General features: G+C 34.9%; 1 protein-coding gene across 3 annotated transcripts in view; it reads right to left on the reverse strand.

The window, feature by feature from the left end:
* SGCZ (sarcoglycan zeta) overlaps positions 1–14,530 on the reverse strand; it is a 186,135-nt gene that overhangs the window by 118,974 nt on the left and 52,631 nt on the right. The window lies entirely within an intron of this gene.

Raw genomic sequence — 14,530 nt, forward strand, 5'->3', positions numbered from 1 at the left:
TGGTCAAGTCAGCTTGACCAAGTCAGCTATGTCCCCTTGCATCCATAAGTTCTGCATCTACTGTTAGTTGTCCCCAGGACTTTGCACTTTCATCTGTCCAAACTCTGCACATCCTTTTATTTACCCTGCCCCTTCCTCATACAAAGGAGCAACTGAGGGGTTGGAAGTCATTAATTTCATGGTGCCACTTGATCATTTGCCCCTGCCAAAAGACTTAAGACACCATCTCTTCCATGCCAAGCTGTTGTCTGGCCAATACCCAAATTCAGAGTCAGGAAGCAACGGGCACTATTAGTTACATCTAAGCAAACAACAACTGAAATAAGACTTGCTTTGATGAAAAAGGGCATAAGAAGACCCATGTGCTCCTGCCACCTCTGCTAAATGAATGAAAGGATGCTCTTTCATCTGAAGAATTTTATGCTGAAGCAACACTGAGAAGCTTAGACATAAAGGAGGGATGAGAGCAAACTGTAAAGGTGAAAACTAGAAAGGCAGAATCGGCATTTATCTTTCAAAAGGCAAAACAGTGGCAGTAAAAATCAACTTACCTTGAATCCTTTAAAAATATCATGAACTCTACCAGAATAGGTAATCAAAGAAGCTATTTGTAGGAAGCTGAAAAATACTCATGAGATCTATGAGATGCAAAGCAATGAAAAAACCAATAACAGGATAAGGATAACACAATGGGCAATGCAAATAACCATAAAGTAATGGGGGGGAGAGGGGAAAAGATGTGCAAGGAAGGGCTAAACTTGATGATGTTGTTCAGATTGGAGAAGAGAAATTAGGAAGCACACAATAATCTTTAAGTATGAAAAGTCTTCACGCCTACTGATAATCAAACAATAAATAGTGAACTTACACGGAAGAAACTCAGAATCAAGAGGGTGTCAGTAGAATATTTAGACTTTAGAAACTGGACCAGAAAGATGGTGCATGGTTGTGCAATATCCATCCAAAAAGATTTTAAATAGCTTTTTGGAAAAAATGTATCAAGAATGATGCACAGTTGAAGTTATATTGTAGCAAAGGGTGAAACAGGTGACTTTTGGAAATCTCTCACTGACATTCTAATTATATTTCTGTGCAGCAACTATTACACACAGTATGTTCTTTACAAGGTGCCTCTTCTTTGATGAGGAAATCCTTGTAAAAAGTACATTTAAAGCTCTTTTAAGCACTGCAAATATCTAAGCCATACAATTAAAGAAAAATCAAAAGATGGTAGAATGCACTGAGATTTATAATTTATTATTTTTTGCAGAATATACTTTTACCATGCCTACCGTATTTACAGTATTTTACTGAGTTTTCAGACAGTATTTCTGGACAAGTGAAAATAAGAATGTTGTTTTCATACAATATCACACAGTTGCCCAAACAGAGCATATCTGCACATTTTTCCAGACAATTTTTAATATTAAGAACAATAAGAAAGAAGGAAGATTCTGAGGGATGAAGAAGGAACTATATCTCAATTTTCAATGATTGCCCTTTTTGATAGTATAAGCATAATAATTTGTTCTAAGATTGCTTTTGAATCCAAATAAAATCATTATATTTAACATATTATCTCAATTTCAACACTTACTGCTGATTTCATTAATCAGCAAAACATATTTACACTTGGTTTAAGAACTGTACAAGTGTTTTGCCTTGACTGTTTCAGGATTTTGACAAAATTACTGTGCTGATCATCAGTAAACACTAACAAAGTTTTATTGAATTGCAAGAAATCAAAATACCTGTTCTTAGTATAAATAATTACGTAATCTATCTGTGTGGAGTGGGGGTTTGTGCAAAAAGTAGTAGAATAATGGAACAAGCATAATTTCTTACTGTGCAGGCTGTAAGACAGTTTCAAGAATGCCTACATAAGGTGTTCTGTAGTGCAATGAAACATGCAGTAGATTATTCACATCAACATTTCCCTACATTCATTTTCCTCATCATTCACAGGAGAAGAGTGAGCAGGGTCCTAGTTTAGATATAGGATGGAAAATAAAAGAAAGAAGGTCCTGAAAACTGGGCTGACTAAGAACAATCTGTTTGATTATGTTCTTTTAACAAAAAAATGAAATGAAACCTCAGAGAGCACAAATCCAGTTGTGAGTAGTGTACCATTGTACACACACTGCAAAATGAAGATATCCATTGATGCAGGTCTGTCAGATGTGGACACACACTGAGGTGTTTAAAATGCATTAAGATTATGCCATAGTCAGACATAATGCAGCAAAAATTACTCAAAATCAAGAAAGGGCACTAAGCTTTCAAAGACAATGTATAGCATTTTATCTGTCTGTTATGCAAAATTATCAACTTATTTCATACACACCTAAAAATGAGGTCTAAAAACCACAAAAACTTAGAAGTAGGTCTTGGATTATAGAATATTTTTTCATGCAGTATCAGTAGTAGTGCATCTATTTCTTCAGGTAATTAAGACACCAATAGGAACAGTCATTGCAGTTGGACTGCTCCTCTGGTGTTTGACTCATCCAGCCACCCAGGTGCTTAGAGTGGTTAGAGTAGCTTGCTCAACCGGACTGTCCAGCTAGACTTTGACTTCCTCCAAGGACCGTGACTCTACAACCTCCTTGGGTTTTTTTTTTAGTGTATTTTATTTATAGTGTATATTTAGTGTACTTTATTTATAAAAAACTCTTTCAGTGCCCAATCAACCTTACAGAAAAACAGGTCCTTTAGGTGCATTTTAAAAGCTAAATTGTCTGTCTCAATTTTTTACACTATAAAAATAGTAAGAGAATATAACATATTGTCAAGGACTCAGACTCAAACCTGGAATACACAGAACTAACACAAAGTGCCTACAATGAAATTGAGCCTACAGTAAGGGAAATCTTGAGTCAGGTGAGGGCACTGAGATTTCTGACACCAACTTTTAGTCAGTATTTCATCAAATATAGGCAATACAATTTTCAATATCTGAGTTTTAATATCCTAACAAAGTTGTTATTTTTTAATAAAGTTGAATAAATGTGACAAAGGATGGAATCTAGTGCTTTGTCTTTTTTTTTTTCTTCATGAGTGAATAACAACCTGAAATGATAACCTGCTCAAATGTGAAAATCATTTCAAATTTTAACTTATTTTGAATTTCATATTCTTTTAATAGAGGCCCAAAATTTATCATATTATTCACACAGAAATGTAGACCATAAAGGACCAGAGTTTAAGTCTTCAGCAATTCAATTTTACTTAGTTATCCTTACATTGAGCTTCCCTGGAACTTTAAAGTTTTTCTCTCAGATAGATACCGACTGTTGATGACATGATACAAAGAAATAGATAAGTCATAATTTAGGTTGGTAGTATTTCCAGTGCCTCATGCACACATTTCTACAAATGTCTGGTCTGATAAATACAATATGCACACTGAAAAGTATCCTAACCCTACATTCCTAACCCTATCTTTATAAATCCAACTTTTGCAGACATTCAGAGCCATGTTAGTCCCTACCTTCAACATAAAAGATTGACATAATAATGAGAAAAGGAGAAGGAAAAATATGTTGTTAACCCCAAATCCCACAATCAAAGTATTTTATCTCCAAGTTCCTTATTTTCAATGCCATAAAGAGCTTAAAGAACTCAGATGTCTCAAGAACTTAGACATTTTCAGAAAGGCAAATCCCATTCACCATTTCCAAAATGTATTTTCAGATTTTAATTGCATTTTTCATTGCTATTTCATAAGCATCACACTGACAGATACAGTCACAGAATGCCGACTATCTGCACTACTACACAGCACCCAGCCTAGGAAGACAGGTTGCATCAGCTGAAGTATCCTGCACTGTAAACAAGTTTTATTGATATCTAAGAATCCACAGTATATTTCAAGAATATATTTAACCATTTCAAAATGAAGTTGCCACTGAATGAAACCCGCAAAATAAATACAAACATGTAATAAATAAAGGACTACACTAAAACAAGCAACATAGTACCAGAATCTGGACTGCTTTTTTGCGTTTTAATCTCTAACATGCACTGTGTTTTAGCACATTTCTCAAAAAACAAATCTGACATCTTATTTCTACAGTTTCTGAGATAAAATATATGCATTACCATTCTGAGATTGGAGTCTACTTTTACATGTGTAAGAAATTAGATCGAAGACAGAGTAATGAAACAGAATGTTAATCGGTATATATGTCAATTTTTTTTTCTTCCATGTTGGTATATCATATAGCTTCCAGCTTTAAATAACGAAAAATTGTTTGCAGGTCCATCTGTTTTGTTATTCCCTTTGGCACAGGCTAAGTATATCACAGAGGTCTGGAATAGATTATATGTTGTTTTATTAGAATAATTTAATAGTGTACTGACATTAGTATGCATCAAAACTAATGGCTTTTTAATAGTACATGCTAATGATTAACTAAAAAAACTGGGGAAGGGTGAAGGCTTTGGTTTAGAAATGATTAATACAACAAGTTTTTTAAAATTACTATACATAAAACCGACACACACATTTTAAAAAAACAAAAGAAACAAAAAGTCCTTGAAACTAGGTTCCCTCTTCCTTTCATTCTGGGAGTAAAAAAGAGTAAATATGACATCAATAGGATATTATAGTTATAAAAAAAATACACTAAAAATCATCATTCTTATACAAGTTTATTAACTCAGGATGCTCTTTACTAAATTCTAGTGGCAAAGCAGAACAGAAGCACATTACGTTTCCCCTGCGCACCCCTCAATTTCCAAAAAATTCCAAAGAATAGGAGTTAAAAAGATAACTTTTAAAAATAGTAAAACTATTTTCTTATATTGTGTTTTATAAAATAGTGTATTGAAAAGGGAAGTCCTTAAGCCATTTTCTTCAGAGAGTTAAAAAATAAATTTCAGAGAAAATTTATTGAGATAAAATCATTTAGGGGAACAAAGAAACAGTATTTTTAAAGATACTTAGAACAAATTCAAAGGAGTTTTTCCCAAACCTCTATCAATATCTAAAATGAGTAATACATATTTACTTATATACAAATATTTAATGTTATGCAGTGATGATTTTTTGTTTCATCAATTGAAATACAGTATTTCTTCATAGCTAAATAATGAATGTGATCATGAAAAGACAGATACAAAAAAACCCCAGCCATAAATCCTTAGATCCCCAAACCTAGTATCTATGATTTTCTGCTGCTACTCCATGCCTCTTCAACCCTTTTATTTCAGTCCAGTAAGTCTCTTTCCATTAGCTGTAACTTAGGAATTTAGCAATGGCCTTGGTATAGAATAAACTTGTTGGATTTAAAAAACTCTCAGTGGATTCACTTCAGTTACATCCAAGCCCTCTTACCTGCAAGGATCTCCATAAGGCTTTGTACGCATGACTCTCTCTACTATTTTTGGAAAAAAAGTAATGGGTGGTTTGTTTAGTGTTTGGGGTTTTGTTTTGGTTTGATTGTTTGCTTGTTTGTTTGGTTTTAGTTGTGTGTGTGTGTGTGTGAAGTAGCCTTTAATTCTACCTATACCAGATTATGTTCCTTTCAAATATTGTAATTAAAAACCTTTATGCACTCCACAGTTGTTCTCTATTAACTTCATAATAACATTTTCTTCAATATTATTGCACGTTCTGAAAAGTTTGTTAAAGGTAGATTATTTTTGATTGATGTTTAATAGCAGCTTAAAATATAGACCATTCTATAACAATTAGATATAACTTATAGAGCATTCCATAACAATTAGCATGAACACTGAGCTATATTCAATTTTCAAAACACTTCAGTCACTTTATGCAGACAACAATTTCAGAGTGACTAATAACAATTCTGTGTCATATATGCTTGAAGAAATGGCTCAATAAATTCAACAGCCTGCATGTAAAATGTCCCCACACTCTGCTTAGTCAGCAAGAGACTTCTATACCAAAATGCATATGTATGCAGACAATGACAAACACTACTTTAGACTGACACCTCCTCCAGCCATGCTCTGCAGTGGAACCTGATGAACTGTGAACTCCAAGAACAAAGCTCTAGTTGGGTAAAAAAGGCTGCACCACTGTATAAGTAGGGCAGCAGTCAAAGATTTGCTGTACAAATGGTAGCCAGTTCTAAGCCAAGTGTCTAAGTCAATAGCACCCCTGGGAAACTGCCACAGAGCACAAGAATTCCCATTCCTAAATGAAAGAAATCAGGTAAGGCAGGCAAGAGACCAACATGTCCAAGTCGAGACCTGATGGTCAAACTAATGGGCAAGAAGCAAATGTATGGGCAGTGGAAGCAGGGACAGATATGCTGGGAAGAATATAAGAATACTGTGCAGTTGTGGAGTACCAAGCTGGACTTCAACTTGGCAAGGGATGCCAAGAATATTAACAATAATAAGAAAAATAATAAGGTAATATTATTATTATTATGGGTTAATCTGTCAGGTCAAAGAAGGTGTACCCCCATGATAAGCAAGGCTGAAAAACTGGTAACAATGGGTGAGGAGAAGGCTGAGATACTCCACACCATTTTTCCCCCAAGTCTTCATCAGCAATCTCTCTTCCCACACCTCTCAATTGGAAGGAGAGCAGGATGGGGACTGGGGATGCAAAATGCTTCCCATTCTAAGAGAAAATCCAGTTTGTGACTACATGAAGTAAGTGAACATACTTAACTCTATGGGACCTTAAGAAATTCATCCCAGAGTCCTGAGGGAATTGCCTGATGTAGTTGGCAAGCCTCTCTCTGTGATATCTGAAAAGTCATGGCAGTGAGGTGAAGTCCTAGAGACTAAAAAAGGAAGATTTTGCATCCATCTTTGAAAAAACATAGAAAGGAGGACCACCAACCTGTCAGCCTAACCTCTATGCCTGGCAAGATCATGGAACAGATCCTTCTAGAAGCAATGCTAAGGCACATGGAGGACAGGAAAGTGACAGCCAGCACAGCTTTGCCAAGGGCAAGTTCTGCCAGACCAAACTAGTGGCCTTCTGTGATAGTGACTACATCAGTGGACATGGGAAGAGGTACCAGTGTCATCTATCTGGACTTCTGTAAAACCTTCGACATAATCCCCTCCAACATCCTTCTTTCTAAATCAGAGAGATATGGAGGTAATGGGTGGAATACTTGGTGGATAATAAATTGTCTGGATCATAGAATCTTTAAGGTTGGAAAAGACCTCCAAGATCACTGAGTACAAGTGTTAATGTAGCACTGCCATGTTCACCACTAAACCACATCCCCAAGTACCACAACTACATCTTTTTTGAATACTTCCAGGGATGGCAATTCCACCACTTCCCTGTACACTCTGTTCCAATGTTTAGACACCCCTTCAGTGAAGAACATTTTCCTAATATCCAATCTAAACTCCTCTGGTGCAACTTGAGGCTACCTCCTCTCGCCCTGTTGCTTGTTACCTGGGAGAAGAGAGGGGCACAAAAATGACCAGAGGGATGGAGCATTTCTCCTATGAGGAAAGGCTGAGAGACTTTAGCCTGGAGAAGGCTTCAGGGAGACCTTACTGAGGTCAAAGAAAGTCCAGTGCAGAGCTGCTGAGATGGTCAGGATTCCAGAGCACAGGACTTAAAAGATGATGTTGGGGGAGCTGTTTAGTGTTGTGATGTGGCCAAGGGGAGATATAACAGAAATTTTAACAGTTACAAAGCAGTTACAGAGATGTGAAGCCTCAATTATGGCACTAAAACAAAGACTCGTCACCGTAAATTGCACCCTTCAAGTCTCACGTTGAACATTAGGAAAATTATTTTCCTAGGAGATGAGGACAGTATGTGAGCACGATGTTGAGAAACACTGTAGAAGCTCCATACTTGGAGGTTTTCCAGACACCAGCTGAACCTGCTCTGGTGTTTGTGAAACTTGACACAGGAGGCTGGGACAGAGGACTTCCAGAGGTTCCTCCTATCAATACTCCCATGAGTCTTTGTAAGCAAAAATAATTCATTGGAAGAATCTGTACATATTTACTGCTATAAAACAGGTATATCCTTTTGAAAAATGTTGCTTCCTGTAATATAATATAATGTAGAAATGGAAAAAAAATACGAATAAAGAAATAAAAGCTTTGCTTACAAAAACTAAGGTTGAAAAGAGGAAATTTAGAGATGTTATGAAGGTAGTACAGAAAGATAAAACTAGAGTTAGACTGCTAGAGGTAGAGCAGAAAAAAATGAGTACCACAGAAATGAAAATGAAAGAGAGAAGCAATGGAAAATTAAAACTTGAAAAAAAGAAGAGTCCAGCTGTGCAACTAAATTTTGGAGCTCCATGTTTCAATTCAAATCCCTGTGATTCAAAATATAAGCCCAAGATTAAGTAATAGAAATTTGAAGGTGGAAAAAAAGCCATCCAGTTAGAATTTCAGTAACTGAGCATTCACTAACAGACTTTCTGAAATATTTTCTGCGACCTGTACCAGACACTGTCAGTATGTAGGGCAAGAGAGTCCACATGTGTACCTGGAGAAGGCTTTGAAGAACGGAAAGGCTTAAACATACAAAAGAGAGGTTTGAAGCAGCTTCTACCTTTTAAAAGGTTGACAGTATTGAAGTACCCATGTGACAAGACCCTGGAGTTTGATCTTTCCATTTTTCCATAATAATAAATCAAGGGGTGATACAATTTATTCTAATACGCCTTTTGAATTCCAGCTGTTAAAATTATGCGCTCTTAGCACGAAAACAATATATTATTACTGTCAAGTGCTATTTATCATTTCAGATGTTAAATTCTTAGTGGTATTAATTATTTATAGGGCAAAGCCAACTCAGCTATTAAAATGTAAAATAAGGATGCAAAGTATCCTTTGATAGATATCCTTTGAAATATAGAAATGTCATAAATCTTCCAGCTGGGTATCTTTCCAGTTTAAACCCTTCAAATTATATGAATTTATCAGAAATGCTTTGTGCTGTTCAGTTTAAGTAAGCCACCTATTCACTAGGTAATTCAATGCACTTTGCAACAAGATTAGATATTTGCAATTCACAGCAAGCATCTTCTATGAGCAAACTCCAAAATCCTAGCTTTGGAGTTCACTTTGCAGCAGACAGGAATAACTGCCAACTGTGGTAGAAGCTTTTGCAGTGAAGCACTTGCTTGAAAGTACAGTAAAGATACATAAAAAAGCATTTTCCATCAAGATGGCCTAGCATCAAAATTTTCTTCATAGATATAGGAATGGTATTGTTTTAATTAACAGTTACTGGCTTCATAAAGTATTTGACATTCTAAACCATAACAGAGGTTGCAAAAAATGGGAATCAGTCTGGCTTGTACATTAAGCCAGGTGTCATTTTAAAATCTAAATAATAAAAAGTTTGAAGTTTAAATAATTCTAGAGGTTATTCCCCTCTTTAAAGTAGCAGAAGTAAAATCAGAAAATAAAATTATCTCCAGACATTAATATTTAGCTTTAGCTGCAATTATAATACATAATAACATTTTAAAAAATAGAAACCTGGAGGGGGAAGTGGGGGCAGAGAAGAACTCCAAATTTATTTAAAGGCTAGGAAAATTATGAAGTTATTATCTTTTATTATATATCATGTGTATTATCACATTATATTTCTGCAAGTATAGATCATCATCTTTTTAAAAAAATAATTGCTGAATGTCCTTTTATTTTCTGGTAAGAAATAACTACAGAGTCAAAAATAGGTGAATTGACTCTGAATCAGGGTGAATAAAAGCACCCAAGAATTCTAGCAAAATCTAGTGGTAGCACCACATAATCTAACTCAGCAAGTTTCCTGGGAACAACTAAGTCATGAAATAAGTTGATTGTGAATTCCCTTTTCTTATAAAGAATGTTATTTTAGAGATTTTGTTCGAGGTAGAAAAAGTAGTGTGGGATTTCAGTTGTACAGCCATTACAACGTCATGGTTGTACATTCCCTTTATGTAACCTGTCTGATTCTTCAGTATTAGTCATTTTAAGTAGTCAAGTTATACTAAGCAGATCCTTGAAATACGTCACTTATCAGATAACAACAACATTGTAAGGTATTTGTAGCTATGACTTCAGCTGAAGAGTGGTACCAGCAGCTGGGATTTGAAGAAATTTAGTCCTTTCTACCTGAAGGCAAGGGATAAAATTTTCCCAGACTGACCTTAGAGGGTTTATTTTTTTGTTTTTGTTTATTTTAAATGAGGACCACAGTTATGAGGAAATTGAGACAATAAAAAACAATTAAAGACAATAAAGGCTTTCACAAGAGAGGATTTCAACACAGTATTAGGAGCTCAGGGAATTCAAATTGCTAAATTCTCAGGTAAAAAGAAACACTTTCAGGGACTGCATAGTCAGTATATTTAGAAAAGTTTAGTTTTTTCTTTGGCAAATGAACACACACCACCCTTCCAAAAAGATCTCCAATGGCATTCAGTTTCATGATGAGATGGTGAGTTCTCACAGCCTTCAATAAGTGAGATAGTACATCTGAAGAACAAATAATGCCCCCCCCCCTTATCATGAGGAATAAATTGAGCTCAAGTCTTTAATTTTTAAACTCATTTTCAAACCACTGCATGTGTACACAGTTGAGCCTTAAAGGTCTTTTCAGCTTATTATTATTCTTTTAGAAGTAAAAATACAAGAGTATTTCCCATAGGGCATCAAACCCAAATTAAATTCAAAGTCAGTTAGGGGAGAGGGGGTGAGTGGAGGGTAAGGTTCTTATTCTGTTCATTTTGAGTGCTTTTTGTTGATGTTGGATTTTAGAGAGTTGGGGTGTTTCTTTAAGTTTGGTTTGGGTGTTTTGTTCCTTTGTCTTTAAATATGTTACACAAGAACACCAGTCTCTTTCCCTGCTACATCAGATTATCCTTTATGACTTTTAACTCTTTTCTAAAGACTTTTCTTCAAGATATCATCCCTTAACCTGTTGCAGAGTCAGTGGGCTTTTTGTCCCTAAATAACTTCCTAAATAACTTCCATTCAAGGTCTGTTTGGTTTTGGGGGTTAGTTTGTTTGTTTCAACACAGTATTGATATGAATGTTTGATTTACATGATGTTACAATGTATTGTTCACAATTTTTCATCCTCAAAAATTGTCACACATCCAGTGTTTATGTTATGCCCTATATGCAGCTATCATATTTTAATAATAATCTCTGGCATCGACTACAGATCAGCAGCAACAAAAATATTGATGATAAAATCACTGGAGAGATTATGACATTCATTTATGCTCCAAGACTGCAGACAGTTTTTAAACTTTTAAGTACATCTCTCACTATTTCATTTTGTATTGAATAAGAAAGAGTAATATAAAATTATGTCAAAAGCCTTAAATTGTATCGATCACAACTATTACTTTGTCAAACAGAATGTAATACTGCATTTTACATAGTCTCTGTTATGAATGCTGAGTGCAGGGCCAGAGAAAAACTGAAGTAATGTTTCTGTTGTCCCTTTTCCGTTTTCCTTACAGCACCAGACCCACCAAGAAAGAGGAGAAGATCCTTTGCTTGACTGAATGCAGGGATAATTAGGGTGACCAAAACAAGATAGAAAGCATCAACTTCCTAACACAGATCTGAGTACATGCATAGCATGAGTCTCACATAAAACAAAAAGTCTCTATTTATGTACTGAAGTACCTTTAAGAGACTAACAAAGTATTTACACTTTTATTCTGTGTTCTCAAAAGGGGGAAAAAAAGTTCAACAATATTTGCTACAATATTCACTACAGAAAAATTTGAGATATAGAAGGAATTTTTAATTAAAAATTTTTCTGTGCTCTTCCAGTGCTTTGAGAAAATGATATCCTGTAAAACACCAGATTAATTATTTTTGAGCTGCAAAGAAATTATGTTCTGTTTTTCACTAACTTGCCTAAAGCATGGAAGACGTGAACACTGATCACTTACACAAGTTTCCAACGTTTCCTTTTTTATATCCATGTTAATTCATAACAAAATGAAGAAACAGAAACTCCAAACAGTACTACATACATACATGTAAAACCACATGAATTTCATATATATATATATATATATATATATATATATGGAAACCAAGCATCTTTACCTAACAGAAATGTGACATTTTGGAATGCACTCTTTTACGAAAAAATTCCAAGATCTTTTAAAGGTCCTTCCAACATTTTTGGCACTCATTATTATTAATACTATAAGTGTTATTCTTACTTCCTTGTACTAGAGGCTAAAATGAAAGATAACACAACTCTCAAATAGCTTATATTTCTGTATGTGAAAGATTTATCAGTAACACATGATATGAGATATCCTAGGGGATAGAATTGTGTTCTGACATTATCTTACACCTCAAGAGATAAAAAAAATATGTCATAACAGCTAAGCTAAAGATGTAATCTCTGTGTGGTCCATTGATCTCCAATACTTATAACTGAATAGCCCATATAACTTGTTACAAGTGTACACACGGGCTGAAACTTAGTGTTTCTATTTAACATCCTCTATTAAACATCTATTTAATATCCTCACTCCATAAGTATAGTGTTTAGTTTTCAAATATAAGAGATCACGACACTGAAGACACTTCATAAAAAACAGAAAAAATTTAATTTACTCAAGGAATTAATATAATTGTGCTTACATTTACAAAAAAAATTCATTATACTCTCTTTAATTTTCTCATTAAATAACTTATTAAAAATAATTAAAATCTACCATTTCCTTAGCAGGGGAAAGACATCTGAGGAGTATCATGAAATTGTTTTTGCAGACAGTGACAAAGACTTGCACCCCTATTTAGAAAATACTTCAAAGGGGAAATATTTTCTATTTCTGAGTTCAACTTATGATCTTCAGAAAAACATTAGTCACTGTAATGCTGAAAGTACTAGGGAAATAATCTCAATGCTTAGCTTTTTTATAATTAAACTTTATAAAATTACACTTCACAGACATTACCTTGGACACCAAGAGGGAGAGAAGGAAAAAGAGACACTGAGAAGCGAACACAATTACCATAGGACTTTATCTTTTTACAGTAGCCATATATAATGCTACATTAAGTCTGATGAATCCTTTAGAAAACTACATTAAAATCTACTGCACTCAATGGAAAAAAAAAAAAAGACACATTTTATTTTAAGATTCTAGATCTAAATGAAGGATGATTACTGAATATACATTGTTGCAAGGGTGTCTCCACATTTTCAGAAAAAAACAAACAACACTGCTGAAGTCACCTATGCTTCTTTAGAAAAGCAGCTCCCTATTAATTTTTATTGTTCATCAGCTATGTCTGTTCCAGCACAAACAGATCCAGTATTACCTAACATACAGATGCCTTGAGGACAGATGGCATCATAGTTCAACATAAGCTTTCCTAACACAGTTCATCAAGGCCTGGGAAAATCAAGATTTCACAGCAAATATAGAAGTTAGAGCAACACAAAGGTTAGTGGATATATTTTACTCTCCATGCAAACAAATTTTCATTTCTATAGTCTTACAATGATTTTGATGCAGGAAATCCATTTTGACTATAAGTTTGTTAGATAATGGTTATACTTTAAAAAATTTTGCCCAACAGAATCTATTTTTCTGCAACAGTTATAAAATTTCTTCTCTATTTAAGTGTTACTCCTTTTCTGGTACATTTTAAGTTCTCCCTCCCATTGTAACAAGCCTCACACCCGCTCTGTGTAACACTCTCACCTGCTTCCAATGAGCACTGGTCCCTGGGCTGGGAAGACCAGTAAAACTTGGACAGTATTGCCACTGATCAAGTAACTTCACACATTTAATTGAAAACTTACCATCTGCAGTCTGCTTATTTGGGTGTTTTTTTCCCTCCCAAAACCTGAACATTACTAAGAGAGAAGAGTGAGCCAGACTGCCAGAACATTAAATATTAGTGACAAGCAAAATGTTTGAGAAATTAATACTCTGTGTGCCCACAATGCTGCTCATTCGAGAGGAGGCACTTCCACTCTGCAAACAACCCTAAGCCCTGTGTCCAAGACAGGACACGAGGCTATTTAAATGGTTGGTGTAAGGGTCTGATCAGAGGAAATGCACAAATTCCTTTTTTTCAGGAGATCTGTGGATTATTCATGCATGTATTTAAAAGGAAAAAAAAATAATGTGTGATTAGGACAGGTGGTTGTTAACTCTTGAATGATAGTAACACTTAAGATAGGTTACCACTGCTTCCTCATTACTTAAGTTATGTTTAGCTGATTTATTATTATTTTTAAATTTATATAGACGGGGAAATAATCTCAGAAAAAAAAAAAAAAAAAGCGAAAGCTGGATAATAATCTTCAATTCCGGAATGCCACTGGTAGACACAAGTCAGTCAGACACAGCGACTGTTACCTTTGCCTCACTTGTTTTCTTTCTCATTATCCAACACAACACCACAAACCAAAACTAGAGCTTTGACCAAATGACACTTAGTAACTATTTTCACATTACCTTCACAGAAAACATCGAAAAATTACATATGAATAGGAGAATTATTTGGCTGATGACTAGAGTGATTAGGATGGCAGAGACTGAAACAACAGACAACCAGATAATGGTACTTTCTG

Source organism: Empidonax traillii, unplaced genomic scaffold, assembly GCF_003031625.1.
Source record: "Empidonax traillii isolate 1590-97213 ecotype Southwest subspecies unplaced genomic scaffold, ASM303162v1 scaffold167:size2001844, whole genome shotgun sequence".
NCBI classification, from domain to species: Eukaryota; Metazoa; Chordata; class Aves; order Passeriformes; family Tyrannidae; genus Empidonax; species Empidonax traillii.